Here is a 10,774-nt window from a genome sequence, read left to right as displayed (position 1 = left end):
ATGTAGCCTATGTGAGGGCAACCATAAGATGGCCACCGCTCTAAGATGGAACCCACGTAGTGATGTATAATAACGTATACACAGTGCATTCATAGCTAAAAAGTTACACAAAGCACTTGTACATACCGCATTAACCATTCGCGGTTCACCAATACCGGGATAGACAGGGGCAGGGCCCTGCCTCCTACGCGGTCCCAAATTCGAAAGTACGACAGACCCTCCTTTTGCCCTTACATAGGCAATAACTATACTCATTTCAATCTGAGTCTAGGTCAATATTCACGAAGTCATGGAGATGTTGCTGTAGCATCATCCTATTACTTAGCTCGTCCCTCGATACAGGTTTCCTTACACATAATGTAGCAGAGAGGCCACATATTGCAGGAGCACACTGTATGCACAGACAGAACAGGAAAAGGATGGCTAAGATCATTCCAATGACCATCAGAACTTTCCAACCCCAGGCAGATATCAGTTCCCAGAACCACCCCACCAGTGACCAATCTCCTTTATCCACGTGTATGGACTCAGATATTTTATGTAGTTTGGAGATGGCTTGATAAACTGTTGGAGCGTTGTCTGGTATGAAAATGCAACAACTAGATTGGATAACCTTACATACCCCACCGCGGTCTGCAAGTATGACGTCTAGAACCATGCGGTTCTGCAAAGTCATGAGGCGATCCGCTTGGAGCTCAGCTGTCAAATTACCAAGGGCACCAGCCGTTACATTGACAGTGGATTCAACCACACGAGTCAGTTGTCTCAGGTTCCTACTATTAACCATAGGTCCCCAAAACGGCAAGAAACCCAAGAAGAAGTCTCCCGCTTCCTGACCGGCAGTATCCTCCTTACTAATCACGCCTCTCACAACTCTGGTCTTGTGATAGTCAGAGGCAGCAGTAAATGTTGGCGGTAGCAGATATGCAATATAACATGTGCCCGAGAAGTCAGGGGGCAACCATGTATATGCTCGGTCATTGCAGATAAAATATGTACCCTTGGCAGCCAGAAACGCAGGGGAAAACTGTGACGGAAAAGTGTACGTTTCAGTACAGTCACTTCTCCCCAGTTGAGCTCTCGGATTCTGACCATTACCCTTGTAAACAGAACCGACCTATGTGGGGTATGACCCAGATTGGGGATGAGATTTTTCACTGTCTTTCACCCAGACTAATACTATACCCCGTCGCGTTCCACCCTACATAAGCTCTCAACTCTTCTTTTGGAATAGATGAGTATGCATCGATATCTCTGCTCATATCGGCAACTCCTTTCATTAAAGCTTTGTTATTGGTGCTAGGTCTGATGGAACGCGGTTGTCGCGGGGAGTACGCATCTAGAGCAAAGAGAAACATGGTCTGGAATGCCCATGACGATCCATTGTAACTAAATGGCAGCACTAGATAAGGAATACCCTTGTTAATGGTATGTGGCATTAAACCACACACCCAGCAATTGGTTGTATTCATGACTAGTTGGTGCTGGTGCAGGAGCTGAATAAACGAGTTGTTTACAAATTCTGATCGTCTGGCTTGTTCATGTTCAGGCAGAGGGTGAAAAGAGTGTGAGGAGACAGTAGAAGGAGGTATAGGCTGTACAGTGGGTTCAATGGGCTCTTGAGAGGAGAAGAATACAAATCCTACAGTAGACACTACCATACTACATAATACAAACAGGCATAAAAACACAAAACGTTTGCATTTCATTATTTTACATATTCTTGCTTTAAAGTTCATTTCCTCAGCGGGTCTCTCCATCTTAAAAAACTCCATCCTCTAATCGTGCCGCTCGCGGCGGGTGAGTTTCTTCTGCTAAGGAGTACGCCTGTTAGTCCAGGGAACGCCCTAGACCAACCAGAACCGTTGACCTAACGTCTCCGGCCTGTACCCCAAAGTCTTGGCACCGCGACCCTGCGGCTGAACCCGGATGGTGGTTCGAAAAACAAAAATCAAGAAAGTCCTTCAGATGGGAGAGCTATGGTATCAAAAACAAAAAGGTGAGGAAAAGAATATTTATTTGTCCATAGGCCTTGGTCTCAGATTGTAGTGGAGACGGCCAGGTACTGTTTGATCTTGAAACAAGAGTTCAGGCTCGGTAGTGTCCAATCGAATTGATGGTGGCACAGCTTCTTGCAAAATATCGTCACTTTCCTGTGCTGAAGTTGTGCCTTTTATGCGTGCATCACTGAACGGCACAAAACGAGGTACAGAGTCTGTTTCAGAGTCTGCGATACCCTCCTGGACCCACTGGTCATACGGCAGAGGCAAAGGGATCCTCTTCACGCGGGCGCCGTGGATCCAGTTCTTCTTCCCCTTTACTCGAACAGCTGATCTTGTAGATAGGAGTACAAGGTGAGGGCCAATCCAGCGGGGCTCATCGTTGCTCTTGCGCTGAAAATTTTTCACCAAGACCCACGTGCCAGGGTCGATAGGGTGTCCTGGAGCCTCAGAGGCCGGGGGAGAGTATCATGTACCTGTTGGTGTAAAACACGCAGTTTAACCGTCAAATCATACAAGTAATCAAGCAGTACTGGATGCTCGATTTCACTGAATTTCGTAGGTCTTGGCACACCCCATACATTGGCCGGGCGGCCAAAAACAACCTCATAAGGACTAAGTCCCACTCGTGAGTGCACGGTCATTCTTGTGGATAGGAGTGCTAAAGGCAGAGCATCAGGCCATTTAAGACCGGTGCTCGCCTGGATTTTGGCCAATTTAAGTTTTAGAGCGCCGTTGTAGCGCTCTACTAATCCAGCTGATTGGGGGTGATTTGCAGCGTGGAACTTTTGCTTTATACCTAGTCCCTCACACACATTCTTCATCACTTTACCCACAAACTCACTTCCATTATCACTCCACACCATTCTTGGCATTCCAAACCTAGGGAAAAATTCTTTCACAAGGGCTTTGGCTGTGGATAGAGCAGTATTATCTTTTAGGGGATAGGCCTCTATCCATTTTGAAAAAGCGCAAACAACCACCAATACATATTTCAGGTTGTTGCACCTTTCCATGTGAATAAAATCTAGCTGCAAAACTTCAAATGGGTATGATGGAGGCGCAAAATGACCAGCTGGAGTTGGGGTTCCCCTACCAGGGTTGTACTTCAAACATACCATACAATTCTTGACCACATTCTCTGCACACTTGGGAATTCCAGCATTCTGCCATACTGGAGCCAATAACTTACAAATTCCTTTCATACTGATATGTGCCATTCCATGTGCCATAGTAACTACTGGAAGCACATATGCATCAGGTAACAACCATCGCCTATGTTCTGACAAATCAACCCAACAACCATTCTCATCCAACTTACCCATACTTTCTCTCCCCTTGCTCAACTCTTTCTCTGTGGCTTCAGCTTGAAGGGACTTTACACTTTCTATTGTGTTTTCACACATTCCAACATCACTAATCCATCTTGCAGGGCCTGCAACATACATTTGAGTCTTTACATCTTTTGCTGTTTCTTTCGCGACTTCATCAGCAAACGCATTACCACGACCAACATCATCAGTGATTTTCTTGTGCGCACTGCATTTCATAATCGCAACTTGCAACGGTAGGGTCAGTGACTCAAGGAGATCATCCACCAACTTGCCATTCTGAATCTTAGCTCCATGCGAAGTCAGGAACCCACGTTCCTTCCATGATCGCCCAAAACTGTGGGCCACGCCAAAGGCGTACTGGCTATCCGTATATATGTTCACTCTCATTCCTTCAGACAACACGCATGCTCTTGTAAGGGCAATCAATTCTGCTGCTTGAGCCGAATTTTGTGGCACACGTGCAGTATCCACAATCGTGTGCAAAGTAGTGATAGCATATGCAGCAGTCGTATCACCATTCGGGAGCTTGAAACACGAACCATCCACCCATAAGGTACCATCACACTCAGTTAGGGGAGTATCTTTGAGATCTACTCTCCCTTTCGTCTCTTCTTCTGTTCTGAACAGACAATCATGTTGCTCAATCTCATCTAGATCTGCTGGAATTGGCAATAATGTAGCTGGATTCAACGTGTTGCATCTCTTTATGTGTATGTGATTTGCTAACAGTGTCAGCTCATATCCAGATAATCGCGCACTAGTTAAGTGCTGCGTCTTGGTCCTGTTTAACAATGTGTCCACAGCATGTGGAACCATAACAATCAATGTATTATCCATTACTAGGCCAGCAGATTGTCGAATAGACATAGCTGCGGCAGCTGTGGCTCTCAGACAACTTGGCAATGCCCTCGCTACAGGGTCCAAGGTTGATGAAAAATATGCGCATGGGCGCGGTCTGTCGCCAAAAGGCTGTGTTAACACTGATAACGCGCAACCATCTTTCTCGTGAACATACAATGTAAAAGGCTTGCTGTAGTCAGGGGTACCCAACACAGGAGCTGAACACAATGCATTACGCAATTCCAAAACTTTTCTGACACTCTTCAGACCATGGAATAGGATTCGGTGTGTCTTTGCATGTTAATGCTAACAAAGGTTTTGCCAACAAGGAAAAATTAGGAATCCAATGCCTACAGTATGAAGTAATGCCCAAGAAAGCACGCACTTCTCTCTGTGTTCTTGGCACACTCAACTGTGCAATGGCTTGAATTCGTTCTGGGGTCAGTTTCCTTCCCTCCTTCGATAAGAGATGACCTAAGTAGGTCACTTCTTGTCGACAATATTGCAGCTTTGAGAGAGACACTTTGTGATGAAAGGCAGACAAATGACGCAACAATGACAATGTAGCTTCTTTGTAAATCTTTTCAGTATCCGCGGCGATTAGCAAATCGTCAACGTACTGAATAAGGATAGCGCCACTAGGTAAAACAAGTGCATCAAGCTGCGCTTCCTAAGCTTGGCTTTTTATTGATGGGCTTTCACAGTAGCCCTGAGGAGCGCATTTAAAGCGGAAGCTGCGACCTCCTAAACTAAAGCCAAAAATGTCTCTGCTCTCTTCTGCAATTGGGATGCTAAAGAAAGCATTCTTTATATCAATCACTGAGAACCATGCAGCGGAGGCTGGAATCATGGTTAACAAGGCAGTTATATCAGGGACAACTGGAAACTGTGGCACAACAATCTTATTAACCTCTCTAAGATCAATCACAAATCTGTAAACAGGTGGCTGTGAAGGGTTCGTTCTTTTTAAGACAGGTAAAACCGGACTATTGCAAACGTTGCCTCTTGTCTCACCCTTTTTAATCAAATCGCTGACAATTTCTAACAACGCTTTCTGACCTTCATTGGAGATCTTATACTGGGGAATACGTGGCAATCTGACATTGGCCTTTAAAGTTACCACATATGGCGGTATTTCCAAGAGACCCACATCATTGGGACCAGTAGCCCAAAGGACATCCGGAAGGGATGACAATTCAGGTGGCATTGCATTTTTAGACAAATACATTGGGGAAATCACTTTCTTACCTAATGTAAGTTGTACTCCTGAGGGAGAACAATATAGCGTCGCATGCAATCTTTTTAGCAAATCTAATCCTAGCAAATTTTCACCACAACCTGTTGTTAGGATGAGGGGTGCTTTTAGCTCACAAGGTCCAACAGAAAGTGACATAGGACTAGAAATCGGGTTCCTAACTGGGGCGCCAGAAAAACCTACTTAAACATTCATTTCGCCAGACAAAGGCGCGCCAGGGAGTTTTGAATGCATGATTGAACTCTTTGCAGCACCAGTATCTAGCAGAAAGGGCTCCGTTACATTTGCTGTAGTTACTTCAACATAAGGTCTGCTCTGATCCACTGGCACTGAAACAACTCCCTCTCTCTGTCTACGGCTGTCCTAGTACTCATTATCCTCTACATTGTCGTCTTCTGCATAATAATCATTATTGTAGTACTGTGCTGTATCACCAGTCGCGTTGGCCTGCTGATCAAAGCTATTTATGGTATTTTGAGGCGGAAGAGGACGCGCGTTCTGGAGAACATTTCCACGCCCTCTGCCTCTAGGAGCTTGCTGACCACCTCTACCTCTTGCGCCATACGCATTACTGTTACGCTGCATTAATTTAGGACAACTATACTTGAAATGACCTTCCTCTTTGCAATATGAACATTGGTTGGGACCTACAGGGATTCGTGGTTGATAATACCCATTCATTTGCTGATTATTCTGAAACTGTTGGGGTTGGTGATAGACACCTTGTGTTTGCCTATAATTATTCTGTCCTCCACGTGGCGGATAGGCCTGCTGTAAAAGGACCTTTGTTTTTAGTTCTTTCGTTTTTTTATCTGTTCTATCTTTTTCGTCTTTATCTCTATTTTCATAATACTGTGCAGTAGCCAGTATTTGCGCTGAAGAGGAAACAGCCCAAGAACTTTCTGAGTCTTTTAATTTTTTTACACAACTCAGGAAGTAGATTCTGCACAAATTTATCAACAAATAACCGTTGGCCACCTTCAGTACTCATGTCTTGACCACTGTGGTCGATAAACATTTCTTCAAACCTGGTGAAAAAATCAGACACTGTCTCATCTTTCTTCTGCTTACATGCGGATAGTTTATCCCAATTTACGCGCATCGCAGGCATTATAGTTTTCATGTAGGTGATAATTCTACCAGGGAGTTCTGCTACTAAAGGGTCAGGTTTCGCGCCACCAACTTGGCCAGCATCTGCAGCAATGATATTAGCCCATGTGTTACCCAATTCTGCAGCGTGATCTACATTACGAATGGATCCCCATAAAGGCTGTGGAACCACATTCCCAAACAGCATATCTATGTCAGCCAAATTCATTACACATGATTCTGCAGTTTGTGATAACTCCTTATAATAACCGGTAGGGTTTTTACGGGGGTCAGGCAATGTCTGCTTAAGTGCTAACACCTCAGAACGCTTCCAAGGGACATGCACCCAAACACGCTGAAAATGTGCTGGAGCAGCAGCAATACCTTGAGCGGCATTAGCCGCAACGGCTTCTTTCCATACCGGAGGGACTTCTCTCATAGGGTATTGTCGCGCTTTTCCCTTCTTCCCCACAGGGAATTCCTGTTCGAACAATGATTGCTGACAATCCCCATTTCTGAGGGACATTAAAGTCGCAACTGCTTTATCTACCTTGGGGCCCACAATTATACCTGTTTCAAAATCAAATCGCACTCGACACAATTCCTGTGGGTTTGGGTTTGCACCATTATCCTCCAATTCCTCACAGAGGAATTCACACATCTTATCAAAGACATACCTCTGTTTTGGGGCATCCCATTGGTGAAAAACGTTAACAACTGATTCCACATCATAGAGTGAAGGGAAACCAATCCACCTACGCGCCAGATGATCTAGCACCTCTTTCTCGTCGGGACCAGGCAGCTGACTGCGCAATTGCTTACGCTGTAAGGCAGGAGTCGCACTAGATGACCCAAAGAGAGGCGACATTAGACTAGTAACTACATTAGCTAGTCGTTGTCGTGCTGAAGGAGAAGTTGAGGCGAAAACGAGGGGATAGACAGAGGGAAGAAAAACAGATTCAGATACAGGTACCTGGGTAGTGTAAGAAGGAGCACCAGGGGAAGCCGCTGGCGTGCTAGGCAAAGTCGCAGGAAGCGCGGGGGTAACAGGTAACAAAACTGGCGGCCCTTGAGAGGGCTGCACTGCAGGGGTAGGAGCCAGCTGAGGAGGAGCTGGTGGCTGCGGGAAGGCTTGCGGCATATTTACTGGAGGCTGCGCATTTACAAGCTGTGGAGGTGCGGTGGCATTTTGCGCATACGGGGGTGGCGAACTTAGCAAATGGGACATTAGGGAATCTTTCTCTTTCTCTTTCTCTTTTGTCTCATCTTGCACAAGGGGTGACAAAACAGGGTAACATTTATCAATCCCCAGTTTGCGCTGTCTATGTAATTGCTCATTCATTTGTTCCTCCTCATTATCTTTAAATTGCACAGCTGCTTGCATCACTGACATACCTCTCTCTCTCTTATTCCTTTTCGCTAGCTTAATTTCCTTCTGTTTGGCTTCCTTTCGCCATAGGCGGAAAGAATCAAACATCGCCGGCCGGGCTTTCTTTTTAAACAATTTAACTTCCAAATTATCTAAGATATCTGTATCGAAACTACCATTTTGGGGCCATTTTAAAACACCGTCCTTTCTGGTGTATCGGATCCATACTTCATTATATGCAATGGGGCCCACGCCATGTTTTACATAAAGCTCATAAGTAGGAGTTCCAATTGGAGGAACCGGACATGAATCCTCTAACTGGAAATCCCTTCCACAACCCAAACAAAACAATCTACAAAATACACTAGAACCAGGCATCTTCGCTCACTAGTCTAGTTTCAAACGTCAAAGGATTATCGAATACGATAGTCTCGTGAATACATGAGTCCTCTGGCTTTGGGACTTGCAAGCACCAAATCAAAATGATCCCGAAGGATACCAAATTCAAACTAGGAGACGCTCCACTTATACTTAACTGAATATTGATGATCGATGGCGTCACCAGAAGACTCTCTCGATTGTTTCGCTCTACCAAAATCGTCAAGGGTCCAAAACAGGGCGATTAATCAGGGCAGCAGTCCTTCGTAGCCGTCGGGACGCGGAGAACCTCGCAGAAAAGACTTTCGGACCACTTCGACATGCAGGGGTCGATGAAGTGGCGGCCTTCCTCCAGAATTTCCACACGAAGCTCCTCACGAACCTCTGGCTTGGACCGGTACCGCTGAAATCGCGCCGAGTTGGGCGCCAACTGAAGTACTGGGTATTTTAAGCCCAGCGGTGCAGGGGAACACACCCTATGACTTCGGGGTTCTTCCTGTTTCAGACCTACAGAAACACAGAGTCTTCTGGGTGAAGTCAAAGATCAGTTTATTGGCTGCAGACCAATTACAGGTATCCTAGAAGTACAACAGCGTGTATGTTCTCAGGAGACTGCTAAAAATCACAGAAACGGGCTTCTCCTTAAATACAAAATATCCTGCTTCAGGCACACATTCCTTGGTTTACGATATGGCCATTACATGTATACATTACAAACGAAAAGGCAGAGTCATGATGACCATCCCACATTCCAGTTAAGCCATCCCGCAATTATTTACCCAGCAAGGCTCAGATCCCACATCAGATATCGATAGGCCCCAATAAACATGAGCATCTCCTGTTTGGAAAACAAGCCATAAAGCAGGAACAGTCAGGTGTGAAAGAGATTAGCTGGAGGCTCCTGTTTAATGTAAAGGCTTTATGGTGTGTCAAGCCCTGATGCTAATCACAGGTGGCCAGAGGACGGGGAACTCGTGAGACCGGACTGACCTGGGGCAGCGGAGCCAAGCTGCCCAGGTCACAGAGAAGTCAAAGGAAAGCACATGTGCTCTAAAAGGCTCGTATTTGCTTCATGCTATGTAGCCTATGTGAGGGCAACCATAAGATGGCCACCGCTCTAAGATGGAACCCACGTAGTGATGTATAATAACGTATACACAGTGCATTCATAGCTAAAACGTTACACAAAGCACTTGTACATACCGCATTAACCATTCGCGGTTCACCAATACCGGGATAGACAGGGGTAGGGCCCTGCCTCCTACGTGGTCCCAAATTCTAAAGTACGACACTATTAATACCTCATTATATGACCTTGTGATATTGAGTTTCTTCCCAATTATCAAACTTAACTTGACAAGAGGGAGAGAAAGGGTTCCCCCATCTTCAATATCTTTACTGAAACGTTCATACAGTCCAGACTGCCAATGCACTTCGCTGAGTTTCCCAATTCCACGCAGGTAGGTAGGGTGCTAGATATCCATTTAATGCAGATTTCTCTGCGTGCAATTATTATCAAGAAGAGGAGTATCACCGAGTTAGATTTGAAAGTTGAATTTCTTATTTACGTAAACGTGTTTTTTTATATGTTACATACTTAGAAAATACATTGCACCATGACTTTATCAGACTACTGCTCTGTTGGTAATGAGGAACAATCTGTCGTCCACTTTCTCTGTAAAATTGACTGTCTCAAGGCATTTGCACTTTAGTTAGTTTTTGTGCTGCTACAAAGGAGGAATAACAAGCTATTACTCATTTAGCTGACTAGCGTGGCAACCTCAGTATGTTTTAAATTACTGATAACATAGTTCTACCATGTATGAAGGCAATCTTTGTTGTATTAATTGAGCTGTTTTTTCTAGTTGTAAAGGTTTTAAATAATCATAAACAACAAAAACGTTATTGTTATTACTTAGAAAACACGTATATGCATAGCTTATACTTTTGTGAGTAAAGCCAAATTTAATATGAGTACATTATCGCTATAAAAGCTATTTGCCTTTGCCCATGTTTGCAATGCTATTATTAATCTGCTTGCAAATGAGTGTACTGTTGTCTCTACAGATGTATACTCGAGCCTGTCAATGAGGATTTCACATATTGATTTTACAGATGCACTTAGATCTAACAAAGCAAGGGTAGATGCTAAGTTCTGTGGCTCTCAAAATACTTGTGGGCAATTAAAGACCTGTATTAAGTGAGGACTCTAGTCTCTGAAATACACTCTGAGTAACTCGTAAGGGCATAAACTTCTGTCTTAAGAATTGTCATTCCCCTGTGTTCCACCTTGACCAGATCTCTCGTGCATAAGGCAAGAACATTTCAACAAGTGTATAGGATTTTATATAAAATGGTAATGTTTTCTGCTATAGTAACAGATAGTCACATTAATGCAGACCAAATAACAATAATAAATAGAAGGGCCGAGCTTAACTGAGTTTAGCACCTGGTGAGGGGTTACATGTATGAATGGAACTTACTGGAGCTTGAACTTTTACAGAGATAA

Source organism: Triturus cristatus, chromosome 1_2 (assembly GCF_964204655.1).
Source record: "Triturus cristatus chromosome 1_2, aTriCri1.1, whole genome shotgun sequence".
NCBI lineage: Eukaryota > Metazoa > Chordata > Amphibia > Caudata > Salamandridae > Triturus > Triturus cristatus.
Note: the sequence above shows the minus strand (reverse complement) of the source record.